At 53.5% G+C, this 16,034-nt stretch overlaps 1 protein-coding gene and 2 non-coding genes across 7 annotated transcripts in view; 2 read left to right on the top strand and 1 right to left on the bottom strand.

Annotated features, from left to right (window-relative positions):
• The window catches only part of LOC115660338 (nck-associated protein 1-like), a 60,959-nt gene that overhangs the window by 35,718 nt on the left and 9,207 nt on the right, over positions 1-16,034 (bottom strand). The window lies entirely within an intron of this gene.
• On the top strand, positions 2,762-2,834 carry TRNAF-GAA. The gene has a single exon. It is a non-coding gene; the product is annotated as a tRNA-Phe (tRNA).
• On the top strand, positions 4,236-4,308 carry TRNAK-CUU. The gene has a single exon. It is a non-coding gene; the product is annotated as a tRNA-Lys (tRNA).

Raw genomic sequence — 16,034 nt, forward strand, 5'->3', positions numbered from 1 at the left:
AGTGATGACCAGAGTTGGGGGAGGCTTTGGGACCAGACTGTATTTACATGAACTCACCTACTCTGCTGAGCTATCCAGCAGACAGAGCTGGGCTGCCTCTGCTCTAGGTGCCCGGAGGAGGGAAGGTGTGAAGGGCTCCAGCCTGGGACTCTTCCTCCCTCCTGCCAAGCCCTGACTATTAATCCCAGCCCTGGTACTCCTTCCTTCAAGTGCCATGTGGGCCCAAGGAAAAGTGTGGTAGGCAGCACAAGGGCCAAACTTGTGAGCATGAGGTGAAGCAGCAAGAATCCCAGCCATCAGAGTAGCAAGTTCTAGAGCCCTAACCCCTTGTGGCCCTCCCAGCCAAAGCCCTGGCTCTAGGAGGTCTGAGTCACCCAGCAGGAGGGGAAAGATTCACTCTTACACAGCTGGAGACAGGGAAGTGGAGCACTGCGAGCTCTGGAGCTTTACCACAAGGTCTCACTGAGATTTGAACTCAGACTGCAGAACTCAGAGTCCTGAGTGCTGCCCATTACACCATGGGACCAGCTTGTGCTGCCTTCTCTGCACATCGGTGACCCTCATGAGGCTGGCTTGTGTAAGGGGTTTCTTGGCCCTTTACTAAAACTTAGTGTGAGTGTGTGTGGGGGGGGTTGGTTGGCTAGTTCCCAGCACCACTAGAAGGGGGAAGGATCAATCGGAAATCAGGACCCTGAGACTGACAGTCCCCAGGGACAATGGGGAGAGGCCAAAGCTCCAAGTTAGCTGCACTGACAGGCCAGGCAGTGTAATGAGGGAGTCACCAGGCCAGGGGGTCCCATCCTCCGTGTGAGCTGGAACTGCCTGGGCGAGAGTGGGGCAGAGCTAAGGAGAGAGCAGGAGCCTGAGAAGAGCCGGGGGATAGAGCTGCACAGTTGTAGTGCCAGAACCTGCTCCCTGTAGGACTTTGCTACCTGTAGCAGTTACTGATACCTGAAGTTGTTCTTATTTGTTAACTTGTCCTAATTGGCTAAAACTTGACAGTGGTTTCTCTAGCAAAGGCCAGTCCCTGGCCCCTTGGTCCAGACATCCTCATTCACAACAGGCTAGGGGGACCAGATGTCAAAGATGAAATATCGAGACACAAGGGGTGGAGCAAAAAAAAAATGCCAGAGGGCCCCCCCGCCACCAAGCAGCAGTGGCACTGCCCTGTCTCCACCCAACTCTCGGTTCCGACCCCCAATACACCCCCCAGCTCCCTGTGCCCTCGCTCCTGGGCCCAGCCTGGGCTCCGAGCTCTGCAGCTGAGCCGTGATCCGGGCCCCTCCTGCAGCTCCCGGGCAAGGGACGAACCAGACAGCCGCGCCCGGGCCCGGCCCCTCCCGGCAGGAGCGTGTCTGCCCCATGTGTCTCCGCCCCCCGCCCACCTGGGCCCTGCCTGCTCCACGCTGCCCCCAGCCCCACTGCGCTGCCCTGCCCTGCCCTGCAGGCTGCAGGGCTGGAGCAGCCTCTGCGCTGCGCTCCCGGCCCCAGCCATGGCCCATGTGCAGATCTGGGAGGGAGGATGAATGCCGTGTGCTTGGGGAAGAGGCGGGTCCAGGGCGAGGATTTGGGGAGGGATCCAATGGGGGAAGAAGGGGGTCAATAACTCTGTAGAACCCCCTGACACACTCTCAATTCTCTCCCCACCCCAAGTAAATCCTTTTCTCCTTTCATGGAGATGCCTGGGACACCACCTCACACTGTGTCCTGAGGGGTCAGGCAATCTCTCAGCACCTGATGCCTCTGCCACTCCCCTGGTGCCCCATAGATCAGGAATAGCACTGGTTCTGCTCCTCTCTCTAGCGTGCGAAAGGAGCCAAGTCAGCGACTCCATGGGAGCTCTGGGGCTGCAGAACCAACAGAGAAAAAATAGGTGCTCAGCACCCACTGGCAGCCAGCTCCCCCCCCATAAGAGGCCTTGCTGACAAGCTCCTCCTCTTCCCCTTCAGCACCTCCCACTTGCCAATGATCAGCTGTTCAGTGGGGTGCAGGAGGCCCCGGGGTGGGGAGGGGGAGGAGCAGGGATGGGAAGAGGTGGGATGGGACGCGGTGGGGGCTTGGGGGAAGGGGTGGAGTGGGGGCAAGGCCTGTGGAGGAAAGGGGGGATTTGTCCCGGACCCCAGACCTCTCTAGGGCCAGCCCTGAAGGGAAACGCTGACTATCACAGTGACAATACAACTGACCAGCATTGCAGGGGAGACAGAGGGAGAGCCGCACTCATCAGGTCTCTTCTCTCCCCCAAGGTGAGCCAGACACTGCTCTCTCCTGACTCTCACTCTAGCAGCTGGACGCCAAGGAGCCATTTCCCCACAGGAAGTGCATTGAGTGCCCCTGTGGTGATGGGGGGGCTGGTGCTGCTGCTGCCTGTGGGGCTGGCAGGGGGGCCGATGTCTGCACAGACTCTCGGCTGCCAGGCCAGAGGGGGCACTTGGGACCTTACCAGACTGGCTCAGTGAAGACGGGGGGGTTACAGAGCAATACAGACACTCTCCAGAGCACGGAGCAACATCCGCCCATGCAGCCAGGCAATGAGCATTTCCCACAGCCTGGAGCCGAGGGGGAGGCAGCAGCTGCTGTTCCAGCTCCTGGGGGACAGGCCCTGTCAGCCAACAGCCACTTCTTACTCACCACAGCTAAGGGCGTCGGGTTCCTCCGGTGGGGGTGTGGAGGAGCCGTTCATTTTCCTGTCCTTTGTGTGTGCAACTGCTGACAAAAACATCCCAGACAGAGAAGCAGCAGGCTAAAATACTGTCATGGAGCTGCCAAAGTAGCTCAGTTGGGAGAGTGTTAGCTTGAAGATCTAAAGGTCTCTGGTTCAATCCTGGGCTTTAGCAGGCCCTGTCATCCCTCTTTGTGCAGGGGTGGCTTGCCCTCTGGGAGCACAGCAGTGCCTGCATCCAAGGTGAGTTCCTGAGCGTGTGCTCTGCAGTAGGAAAACATAGAAGGGGCTTCTGCCCCTAGTTGGCCCACCTGACCTTTAATGATGAGAGCTGTCTTTCCCAACATGGTAGGAAGAAAATGAGGCAGGGCAGCCCTCAGGAATGGTGCCAGAGGGCTGCTAAGCAGGGATTGGGGATGAAAACTCCTCTGTGTAGCTGAGCAATGGCAGCACCAAGGAAGAAGCAGCTGTAAAAGTGGTGACCCAACACACCTCTCCTCTTCTGGGCACCTAGAGCAGAGGCAGCAGGTGCTGACAGCTCCAAGGGAAGGCTTAAAAGCCACAGAGCAACTGAGGTTAGGGCTAGAGGAGGGCAGGACCATGCCTATGTGTGGCCTTCAGACAGGCACAAAAACACCCAGCCAGGCTGCTCCCTGCCATGCCAAACACCCACTGAAGGTCACCAGCATGTGGGGCAGCTGCTGATGCTCTGTGGCCAACGTCACAAGATGGTAGGAAAGCAAGGTCAGCCCCCATGGTGGGGCTTCTGACTGGTCCCACTCCAGGTTGTCACTTTTGCACTGGGGCAGGAGATTTTACCCCAAGAGGCTTTTCCTGAGCTGGCAAGAAGCAGAAAAACACCCAGGCTCCGGAGATGCTATGTAGCAAGTCCCCTCCAACACAGGGACAGGCGCACACGCTGGCCCGGGCAGCCGCCCACTTTCTTTGGCAAGTCAGGATGGGCAAAGGCTAGATTGGAAGCACCTGTGGCTCACGCCCCAGCCTTTGTGACGCCCACTCCCCACAACTCCTTCCCAGAGCTCTAGCTGAAGCCAGAGCATTGGCCTGAGCGGCCAAGAAGAGGGTCAAGCCCTGAAGAGAGCAGGATGTTCAGCACAGTGGCAAAACTGTGGAAAAACAACCATGAAGGGACTTGAAACCTCCGTCTTCTGATCTGCACTCAAATGCCTTATCCATTAGCCCACATAAGAAAAACCCCTCCAAGTGCTTCTTTGGGAAAGGCAGACATTGTGTTTCTTAGGTCAGCTAGTGAGGGGGTCCAGACTCTCTGGGCACAAGAAGTAGAGTTCCCAGCAACACGTGAGACTTAATTCTCTGGAGCCAGCTGCAGGGCTTTGGCAGGGAGGCTCAGGCATGGGGGACTGGGGTGCAGTGGATGGACTGGCTGTCTAGGTGTGGAGATTTAGTCACACTGAGGCACAGGAGGGAGGAGGAGGAGGAATCCTGCTGACAGGCAGTGGATGTGCAGAAAAAGAAGAGGGGTTCCTGGGACTTTTTTTGCCTCTTTTGCCTAACTGATCGCTCTTGTGGTGAATGGGGAAAACACTCTCAACAAACCCAGGTAGCTCAGCTGGTAGAGCATCAGGCTCTTAATCTGAGGGTCCAGGGTTCAAGCCCTTGTCTGGGCACTCAGCTTTTTAAGTGGCCTTGTGTGCCAGGAGCCAAATGATTCCTGGTGCTGTCCACCAGCCACATGCAGATTCCCAGAATCCATGGCCATTTCCTGGAAAGGTTCCTTTCCTCAGGAATCAGGAGAGAGGCCACATCCACAGGAGCAGGCCTAGAACATGCACTCTCTGGCAGGCAGGAAGCGCTGTGGGGCCAGGTGCTGAGAGAGCTCAGAGGAAGAGCAGCAGACATGAGGGACAGAAGGCAAGTGTACAGGGAGTTCTGGTCCGGCTATTGGGGCAAACTTCCCTGGTTTATACATGACCCTGGTGCAATTGGCCAGAGGAAGGATCTGAGTCCCCACCCCCTTACCCAAAGGCCTGCCTGACCCCAAGGATGCTCTTTCTACTCTCATGTGTGGCAGAGTCCTCGTAACCCCAACAAGGCTGGGCCCAGGAATCCGGGAGGGCTTGACCCCCAATATTGTCCTGCTCACTTGAACAGGGCTATAGTGTCCCCACTCTGGGGTACTCTGTCCACTCTGGGCACTTCCCTGACCCATTCATCATTGCATTGCATTGCATTGCTTCAAGCAAATAAAATTTATTATCCAGCAATTAATGTAAAACATTAGGAAAGATTAAAGGAAAACATGTCACCCTGTTCTGTGGTGCAGGGAGATCACAACCAGCATCTCTGTAGCGTTAGGGCAGGTCATAGTCCCTCCCTCACATGTCACAGGCCTCCTTCCCAGGCCCTGGCTGTGCTGCAGGAATACAATGGGCTGGACACTTGCTCTGGCAGTGGCCACATGCTCTAGGTGACAGGACCCTTGTTCCCAGTGTCAGCCCCCATATAGAGGATATGACACCCCCCCCCCGAAAGTCTGGACTGCAAGGCTTCTTGACTGGCAGCATTTCCTTGTGCTGGGCCTTCTGCCCAGGGTCCACCTCACTCTCCCAAGCTGCTCACTGCACCCACCTCCAGCCCCAGTGCTGCTGCGGCTCTCCCTCCATCTCCCTGGACTGCTCCTCTGGCCTCTCTGGCTCTGCTTGCTGCAGCTATTCTCCCAGCACAGATCTGCTCCCTGGGCAGCTTCTGTGACTCATGCTGCTCCGGCTCAGTTCCTGACCTGGATCTGCACTGGTTCTCCCTGGCTGATGGAGCTCTGCTCCCCGGCTCTTCCCAGGCTCGTCCGCGCAGCTCCAGACACATTGCTGCATACATGCTGCCGTGCTCCCCCGCAGAGCCCACAGCCCCTCCCCCCCACACACACACCCAGCACCTGCCTTCCAGATTTGAACACCTCAACATTCAGGAGTGCTCAAGCTTAGTTTGGGCAGCTGGTACTTCATTTCTCCCAAATCAAATATACTGATCCACTGTAACCTGCTGTAGAAAAAGTAGGATGAAATTGAGCAAGAAATGCTTCCCAGTCGTTATTAGGACCGGAATTGCTATTTTCAACAGCCAGTGCCTTTTTGTTTGTTTAAAAGGAAGACAGTGATATTGCATTGGGAAATTCCTCACAGAAACAAAGAGTGGAACAAAAGAATAATAAAGGCACCTCAGCTTTTCCTCATTTATGGAGGACAGTCTTATAATATGCATCCAGATATCCTCCAATCACACAAGCTGAAAATTGTTCCACTTTACTGCACTTCTATAACCATGTGGGAACCAATCCTATCTGTGTTTTGTGTACATCCAAAATTCCTGCACTGGGGCAGCAGGCAGTGTATGGGGGTGAGCCCAGGGGATCAGGGCCGGCTCTAGGTTTTTTGCAGCCCCCCCCCCCCAAAATGTTGTCTGCCACCCGCCCCAGCCCGGCCCCCCCCCCCCCCGCCTGCTGCCCCAGCCCTGGGCTCCCCCCCACCAGTGCCCCTCCCCACTTCATGCTGTCCCAGCCCTGGGCTCTCCCTCCCCTCCACCTGCACCCTCCTTCCACCACAGCCCTGGGTCACTGGTAACTTGTTCCTAGGGCAGGTCATTTAGCAGGAAATTTGGATGTGCACAGAACACAGACAATATTGGTTCCCATATGGTTACAGAGCTGCAGTAAAATGGAACAATTTTCAGCTTGTGTGACTGGAGGATCTCTGGATGCATATTATAAGACTGTCCTCCATAAATGAGGAATAGTTGAGGTGCCTTTATTATTCTTTTGTTCCACTCTTTGTTTCAATGCAATATCACTGTCTTCCTTTTAAACAAGTAAAAGAAAAAAAAAGGCACTGGCTGTTGAAAATAGCAATTCCAGTCCTAATAACCACTGGGAAGCATTTCTTGCTCAATTTCATCCTACTTTTTCTACAGCAGGTTACAGTGGATCAGTATATTTGATTTGGGAGAAATGAAGTAACAGCTGCCCAAACTGAGCTTGAGCACTCCTGAATGTTGAGGTGTTCAAATCTGGAAGGCAGGCGCTGGGTGTGTGTGTGTGTAGGGGGCTGTGGCCTCCGCGGGGGAGCACGGCAGCATGTATGCAGCAGCGTGTCTGGAGCTGCACAGAGCCAGACATGCTGGTCTGAGTGGTACGGTAAGGGGTCTGGGGGTTGGAGAAGGGGTATAGGGTTCCGAGGGGCAGTCAAGGGACAGGGAATAGGGGGGTTGGATGGGGAGGAGGTTCTGGGGGGAGGGGCAGTCAGGGGACAGGAAGTGGTTGGATAGGCATGGGAGTCCCAGGAGTTTGTCAGGGGACAGGTAGGGGGTGGGGTCCTGGGGAGAAGTTGGGGGGGGTCTCAGGAAGGGGCAGTTGGGGACAAGGAGAAGGGAGGCTTAGATAGGGGGTGGGGTCCTGGGGGACAGTTAGAGGCAGGGGTCCTGGGAGGGGGCAATCAGGGAACAAGGATCAGTGGTGCTTAGATACGGGGTGAGGTCCTGGGGGGCCGTTAGGAGCAGGGGTCCTGGGAGGAGGCAATCAGGGAACAAGGACCAGTGGTGCTTAGATAGGGGGTGGGGTCCTGGGGGGCAGTTAAGGGCAGGGGTCCCAGGAGGGGGTGATCAGGGTACAAGGACCAGTGGTGCTTAGATAGGGGTTGGGGTACTGGGGGGCAGTTAGGGGCAGGGGTCCTGGGAGGGGGCAATCAGGGGACAAGGACCAGTGGTGCTTAGATATGGGGTGGGGTCCTGGGGGGCAGTTAGGGGCAGGGGTCCCAGGAGGGGGCGATCAGGGTACAAGGACCAGTGGTGCTTAGATAGGGGATGGGGTCCTGGGGGCAGTTAGGGGCAGGGGTCCCAGGAGGGGGCGATCAGGGTACAAGGACCAGTGGTGCTTAGATAGGGGGTGGGGTCCTGGGGGGCAATTAGGGGCAGGGGTCCCAGGAGGGGGTGATCAGGGGACAGGGAGAAGGGGGGGTTGGATGGGTTGGGGTTTCTGTGGAGGGCAGGAGGGAGTGAATGGGGGCAGGGTGGGGCTTCCCTGCCCCTGGAGTGTCCTGTTTTTTTGAATGTTACAATATGGTCTCCCTACCACTCTCCACTCACAGTGCTGCCGCATGAGGTCCCCCTGCTTCTTTTCCAGTTGGTAGTGACCAAGGGAATGCTGGGAAATGTAGTTCTTTCCCTGCTCCAAGGCTGGCTCTATAGGCAGGGAGCTAACCAGGGAACTACAGCTCCCAGAGGCCCCTGTTGGTTCTCAGCTCCCATGCCACTCTTGCAAATGGGCTGCCCCAAGCAGGTGCTTGCTTTGCTGGTGCCTAGAGCTGCCCTGCGGGGGTGACACGCCGGCTCCCCAGCGGCAGGGCAGCCTGACCTGCAGTCCAGCCTGTGCACCTCAGGCTGCTGTGAGCGCCATCCTGCTACTGAAGCCAGAACTGCAGGGTCAGTTCCAGCTCAGCCTGAAAGCCTCAGCTGACAGGGAACATCTTGGTTCAGGGCTGGCTCCTGGCTTTTTGCGTGCCTCCCGCCTCCCCCCTCCCAAAAAAAAGGAGGGGCAGTGGCTGCAATGCTGCCCCTTGGAGAGTGCCGCCCCAAGCACATGCTTGGACCACTGGTGCCTGATCCCAGCACTGGAAATGGAACCCAGGAGTCCTGGCTCCTAGCCGCCCTTCCTCTAAACACTAGATTCCACTCCCCCACCCCTTTTTGGGAGCCAGGACTCCTGGGTTCTAGCCCCATCTCTGGGAGCTGAGTGGGGTCTAGTGGTTAGAGCAGGAGCCAGGACTCCTGGGTTCTACTCTCAGTGCTGCTGTGTGACCCTCGACCTCTGTTTCTCCTCCCACTTTTTGGGTATGGAGCCTGTAAACTCTCTGGGGAATGGCCTGTCTCTCGCTGTGTTTGGGCAGCGCCTGGCCTGACAGGGCCCTGATCTTAGCTGGGGCAGGGACTCTCTCTGTGTCTGTGCAGCCCATGGCACAACAGGGGTTTGAGTCTGCCCCAGTCTCTGCAGGTTCTGCTGTTGTACAGATAAATGGTCATGATACTAGAAGGAGTGGCAGTGCGTGAGTGCACCACCATTGCCATGCAAGGGGAAAGCCGGTACAAATTACCGGGGCCCGGCAGTCCAGAAGAGGGCCCAGGGCCTGGCTTCATTGCCCTGTTTAGCTGGTCCACACTTGCTGGCGGGCCTGAAAAAATTTTTCACCGGGGCCTGAACCCACTTGCTGCAGCCTTGAGTGTATGGGGGGCCTTGCCTCCCTCCACAGAGCATGGGGGTGCCAATAGGCACCTATGCATGGTCCCCCCAAGCAGCGCCAGGATGGAAATAGGGGGCCTGTGCCCCCAACATGGAGAATTTGGGGTGCAACCTTGCTTAACGAGTCAGTCTGTTCCTTCTCTGACTGTCCCATTCCAGCTTCAACTAGCGCTTGTGGTTCATTTGTTCTTTTTCATTCCTTTTCTTCTCTAGCTTGTATGTTCTTGCTTTCTTTTTTCCCCTCTACCTTTCATACTCTTCCTTTCTTTCCTTCTTTTTCTTTTTTTTCCCTCTCCCTTTATTTCTTTCTTTGCCTTCCATGTTCTTTTCGCTCTTGCTTTCTCTCTGGTTATTTTTTTCACTCGCTCTTTTTCCTCGCTCCCTTCCAAGCAGGTTCTCCTTGCACGCAAATTTTGACAGGTTTTCCTCTTGATCACTGAGTGGATTAAGCACGTCTTCAGTAGGGGTTTGGCATGCCAGAGAGCAGGGAACAGGCTGGCCGGGTGTCTTTGTGGCTGTCTGCTGGCCACACATAAGCATGGTCCTCCCCTCCTCTTGCCCCTTCCTCAGTTGCTCTGTAGCTTTTAAGCCTTCCCTTGGAGCTGTCAGCACCAGCCGCCTCTGCTCTAGGTGTCCAGAGCAGGAAAGGTGTGTTGGGCTCCAGCCTGAGACACTTCCTCCATCCTGCCTAGCCCTGACTATCAAGCCTAGCCTTGGCACTTCTTCCTTCAACTGCCATGTGGACAAGAGGCAACATGTGGCTGCAAGCAAAATGGCCAAACTTGTGGGCATCAGGTGAAGCTGTGAGAATCCCAAGCATCTGGTCAAACCACAGGACTGCAGGCATCAGCAACCAGGGCAGCAAGTTCTAGAGCCCCAACCCATTGTGGCCATCACAACCAGGCCCTAATGGGCATGTCACCCAGCAGGAGGGGAAAGATTTGCTCTTTCACAGCTGGAGACAGGGAAGTTGAGCACTGTGAGCTCTAAGGGTTTACCACAAGGTCCCACTGAGATTTGTACTCAGATTGCAGAATTCAGAGTCTTGATTGCTGCCCGTTACACCATGGGACTGTCTTGTGCTGCTGTCTCTGCACATTGGTGACAGTCTGGGGCCAGCTCGTGTAAGGGATTGTTGGCCCCTTACTAAAGCTCAGTGGGTTTTTGGTTGGCTAGTTCCCAGTACCAACAGAAGGGGGAAGGATCAATGGGAAACCAGAACCCTAAGACTGAAAGTTCCCAGGGGCAATGGGGAGAGGCCAAAGCTCCAAGTTAGCCGGACTGACAGGCCAGGCAGTGTAATGAGGGTGTCAGCAGGGCAGGGGATCCCATCATCTGTGTGAGCCGGAACTACCTGGGCCAGAGTGGGACCCAGCTAAGGAGAAAGCAGGAGCCACGTGCCACCCCACTCTCTTCTCCCAGCGTCACATCTTGGCCAACAGGGACTTGGTGCCCAGCACTGCAACGGAAGGCAGTGGACAGAGCTACCCTCGCCTTGAAGATCCAGCTCATTAAACCATATCTTCAATCAGTGCTGGCCAATGAGAGATCGATATCGCTTGCTATTTTACCACTTGAAAATCCCATTGGCCAATCTTTGGATCTCTCTAATGCTGCGCTTCAGTTCATGAGGGCAAAGGCGAGAAAAGTGACCTTTGAACTAAAGCACTAGGGTTAACATCCTAATGCTGTCTCCTCCTGTAACACTATTTAATACTGGCCCACCCTGTGCTGGTGACAGTTCCATTTCTAGATGTTAGTACAGTTCAGTTACTGTCAAAATTAAAAAGTTTCTATATACTCAGAGGAAATGAATTTGTTTTATTTACTTATACATGGCATGAATAAATACAGGTTTACAGATCCTAGCCTGCAAATTTATCATCTGATATGACAGAGAGAATCATGCATCCACATTGTGCATCAAAATCATGAACTGAGCTACAAGTGCAATAAAAAATAAGCATTCCAAAGTGTAATGTATTGGGGAGCAGGCACTGAAGACACTTCTTGCCTGGGATGCCACTTGGTCTAGGGGAGGCCCTGTCAGGGAAAGCAGGAGTTAGTGTCACAGGCCTATTTTCAGGCTGTAATCTGTGGGCACCCTGCTCTGGGGCAGGGACCGCGGTAGCCCAGACTCAGGGCTGGAACAGGCCCGTGATTGTGGGGGTGGCTGCATGGTTTACAGCGCTGTGATGTCTCAGACAATGTGTCTCTCTCAAAGCTTCAGCTCTGCATCCCCAGAAGGCTCCTGCACTGCCTTTGCTCCTTTCACAGTCTGTAGCAAGGAGCAGCAGCAAGAGTCAGGGATGAGCCATAGGGCACTAGGTGGGAAGCAGAGGCTTCAGGAGCCCAGAGTGTTTGCCTGTCTGGGGCAATTTGGCCGAGACTTCAGGGACACATTGCGAGGCAGAATCCCAGGCATCTGTATGAAAGGAGCATAAGGACGTAAGAACAGCCGTACTGGGTCAGACTGGATCCATCTAGTCCAGTTTCCTGTCTTCCTCTAGTGGCTAAAGCCAGGTGCTTCAGAGGGAATGAACAGAACAAATGATCATCAAGTGATCTCTCCACTGTCACCTATTCCCAGCTCCTGGCTCAGAGCATATCCTCCATGAATTGATTTAGCTTTTTTTTTGAATCCTGTTATAGTCTTGGCTTTTACTTCTGCTGTGATGTTGTCCAGTAGCATGCACACATTCCTCTTCTCAGCACAAATACAAGTTGCAGCAAACAGAGATACAATCCTTCCAGCAAAATACACATTTGCAAATAAAGAAAACAATCAAAAGACTAAACCGCCTTACTAACTGGTACTTACTAAATTCAACAGAAGAGGCTGTTTCAGAGATTGGAGAGCCTGAATGTACGTCTGGTCCCTCTTAGATCCAAGAGAGAACAGAGAACAAAAGAAAGCAGCACAAACAAAGATTTCCCTCCACCAAGATTTGAAAGTATCTTGTCTCCTGATTGGTCCTCTGGTCAGGTGTTAGCCAGGTTCACTGAGCTTTTTAACCCTTTACAGGTAAAAGAGACATTAACACTTAACTAACTGTTTATGACACGCCCCTCAAATCGCAGACAGTGGAGAACACACACAGGCGGTGATTTCTTCCTAGAACTGTAGAATAAACAGATTAATAACACACGTGCACCTTTGCATACACTACTAATTATGTAAAATAACAAGATTTTTCACATCTTAAGAACAATTTTTAACCAGTTGATACTGGGAAACTTTTATGGGAGAGTGCATCAGCTACTTTGTTAGAAGCTCCTGAAATGTGTTGAATTTCAAAATCAAAATCTTGGAGAGCTAAACTCCATCGAAGCAGTTTTTTGTTGTTTCCCTTGGCAGTATGAAGCCATTTTAGTGCAGCATGGTTGGTTTGCAGCTGGAACCACCTTCCCCAAACGTATGGGCGTAGCTTTTCCAGGGCGTACACAATGGCGTAGCATTCCTTTTCACTGACTGATCAGTGACTTTCCCTCTCAGACAGTTCCTTGCTGAGAAACACGGCGGGGTGGAAGTTGTGATCCGGTCCTTTCTGCATCAGAACTGCTCCTACACCAAACTCAGAAGCATCCGTGGTTACTAGGAATGGTTTGTCAAAGTCCGGGGCCCTTAGCACAGGGTCAGACATGAGGGTCGCCTTAAGCTGGGTAAAGACCTTCTGACACTCATCAGTCCACTTAACTGCATTCGGCTGGATCTTTTTGGTCAGGTCCGTTAGCAGGGCAGTGATTTGGCTGTAGTGTGGTACAAATAGCCTGTTATACCCGGCCAAGCCTAAGAAGGATTGGACCTGTTCCTTTGACTTTGGGACAGGCCACTTTTGGATAGCATCCACCATGGCCTGTAGGGGGTTTATGGTTCCTCGACCCACCTGGTGTCCCAGGTAAGTCACTCTGTTTTGGCCTATTTGACTCTTTTTGGCCTTAACAGGTAGTCCTGCCTGCCTGATGCGCTCGAAGACTTTTTCCAGGTGTTTGGCCCATGAATCAGAAAAAATGGCCACATCATCGAGGTAGGCAACTGCATATTCTCCCAATCCTGCTAGGAGCCCATCTACAAGTCTTTGGAAGGTGACGGGTGCATTTTGCAGCCCGAAAGGAAGCACATTAAATTCATACACCCCTGCATGGGTGATGAAGGCTGACCTTTCCTTGGCAGGTTCATCTAGCGGTACTTGCCAGTACCCCTTGGTTAAGTCTATTGTAGAGATGAACTGGGTACATCCCAACTTCTCCAGTAGCTCATCGGTGTGTGGCATTAGATAGTTGTCTGGACGAGTTACTGCATTTAGCTTACAGTAGTCCACGCAAAAGTGTATTTCCCCATCTGCTTTGGGTACCAGAATCACTGGAGATGCACATGCACTGGTAGATGAGCGGATTATACCCATCTGTAGCATGTTTTGGATCTCCCATTCTATAGCAGCTTGGGCATAAGGAGACACCCGGTAGGGTAGGGTTCTAATTGGGTGAGCATTACCTGTGTCAATGGAGTGGTATGCCCGTTTAGTCCATCTTGGGGTGGCTGAGAACAATGGGGCGAAGCTAGTGCACAGTTCCTTGATCTGTTGCCGCTGCAGACGTTCCAAGGTGGTGGAGAGGGTCACCTCTTCCACGCCACCGTCACTTTTTCCTTCGTAGTAGACACCTTCAGGCCACTCAGCATCATCCCCTCCCTAGGCTGTAAACTGACAAACCTGTAAGTCTCTGGAATAAAAGGGCTTGAGAGAATTAACATGGTACACTTTAGGCTTTAGGGAGGAATTGGGAAATGTTATGAGGTAATTAACAGCTCCCAGGCCCTCTTGGACTGTGAATGGCCCTTCCCATAAGGCTTCCATCTTATGGGCCTGTTGCGCCTTCAAGACCATAACCTGGTCTTCTACCTTGAAGGAACGCTCTCTGGTATGTCTTTTTCTGAGCATCCTTTAGGTTTTCTTTAGCAAGGGCTAACGAGTGTTGGAAGGTGCTTTGTAGGTTGCCTACAAAGTCTAGAATGTTAGTTCCTGGAGAAGGTGTAAACCCCTCCCATTGCTGCTTCACCAACTGTAATGGCCCCTTAACCTCGTGGCCATACACAAGTTCAAATCCTAAACTGGGATGTGGTACAGCCCTGTAGGCAAAAAGCAACTGCTGTAACACTAGGTCCCAATCATTGGAGTGTTCACTGACAAATTTACTATCATGGCCCCCAAAGTTCCATTAAACCTTTCCACCAGGCCATTGGTTTGATGGTGGTAAGGGGTAGCAACCAAGTGATTCACCCCATGAGCTTCCCACAGTTCTTTCATGGTTCCTGCCAGGAAATTAGTCCCTGAATCTGTAAGGATGTCGGAGGGCCAACTTACCCTGGCAAAAATGTCTGTTAGGGCCTGGCACACCGTTTTAGCCCTAGTGTTGCTTAGAGCTACTGCTTCCGGCTACCGGGTAGCAAAGTCCACAAAAGTCAGTATGTATTGCTTTCCTCTGGGGGTCTTTTCTGGGAAAGGACCACAGCTACTCGCTGAAATGGGACCTCAATTATGGGGAGTGGCTGGAGAGGGGCCTTGACCTGGTCTTGGGGCTTTCCCACTCTTTGGCACACCTCACAAGACCGGACATACTTGGCTACATCCTTGCCCATCCCCTCCCAGTGGAAGGAGTTCCCCAACCTGTCTTTGGTTCTGTTCACCCCAGCATGGTCACTGGGATGGTCATGGGCTAAGCTTAAGAGCTTCCCCCGGTACTTAGTTGGAACCACCAACTGTTTTTGCGGATGCCAGTCTTTCTGGTGTCCAACAGAAAGAGTCTTCTTGTATAAAAGTCCTTGTTCTACAACAAACCGGGATCGGTTGGAAGAGCTGAGAGGTGGTGGGGTGCTCCGTGATGCTGCACAAGCTTTCTGAAGGCTGTCATCTGCTTCCTGCTCAGTCTGGAACTGTTCCCTTGAGGCTGGAGACACCAGCTCTTTCTTAGACTATGGACTTGGGCTTGGTCCCTCTGGAGGCGATGTAGGTGATGGGATTGTTTTCGTTGCTGGTGAACCACTCTCCGCTGGTGCACCAGGTCGTGTTTCAGGCTCTGGCTGAGCCTCTTGGGTATGGTTGTCTGCTGCTTCTGCCAGTTCAGGCTCGCTGGCGCCCTCTGGCGTTGGGGTTGAAGATGGGTTTGCAAGCACTGGCATCAGTGCTGGCAACAGTTCTGGTGCTGGTTGTTTTTCCAGTTCCGGGTCTGGGACTGGAGGCACTGTGGCTGTAGCAGTCGTTGGCAGCGGATCCGGGTCCACTACCTCTGTCTGGGTCTCTGCTAACACAGATGGGGCCTTTGTGAACGGTCCAGGAAGAGAGCTGGGTCTGGAAGCTTGCCTGGCTTGGCTGTGTGTAACCATTCCCACCCTCTTGGCCTGCTTTACCTGGTTGGCCAAGTCTTCCCCCAGTAGCCTGGGGATGGAATAATTGTCAGACTGCAAAAGTCCACATTCCTGACCAGCCTTTGTACTGGACAGGCAGTTCAGCTGTAGGTAAGTCTACAGCTTTTGATATGAAGGAGTAAATTGTCACTTGGGCCTTTGGGCTGATGAATTTGGGGTCCACAAAGATTGGTGGATAGCTGACACTTGTGCCCCCGTGTCTCTCCACACAGTAACCCTCTTTCCGCCCACTCTCAAAATTTCCCTTTGCTCCGAGGGTATTTGAGAGGCATCTGGGCCTGGGGATCTTTGGTGTAGTAGTGGTGTAATGAACTGCACTCGCTTGGGGTTCTTGGGGCAGTTGGCCTTTATATGTCGCAGTTCAGTACATTTAAAACATCGCCCAGCTGACTGGTCACTGGGCCGAGGTGGGTTACTGGAGACTGGTGCGGTGGGACAATAGGGTGTCTGGGGCTTTCCTTGGGTTGCAGGTGGGGTTTTGGGTTGCCCTCGGGTATAGGGTTTATTGTCGGCATGCCCCCTGTGGTATTCGCTCCCCTTGACAGTAGCTTTTTTCTTTTCAGCCACTTCCACCCATCTGGCTCCAATCTCCCCCACCTCAGTTACAGTTTTGGGCTTCCCATCTAGGATGTACCTTTCTATTTCCTCAATAACACCCTCTAAGAACTGCTCCATTTGCATCAGGA

This window comes from Gopherus evgoodei, chromosome 12 (assembly GCF_007399415.2).
Source record: "Gopherus evgoodei ecotype Sinaloan lineage chromosome 12, rGopEvg1_v1.p, whole genome shotgun sequence".
In the NCBI taxonomy this organism is placed as follows: Eukaryota; Metazoa; Chordata; order Testudines; family Testudinidae; genus Gopherus; species Gopherus evgoodei.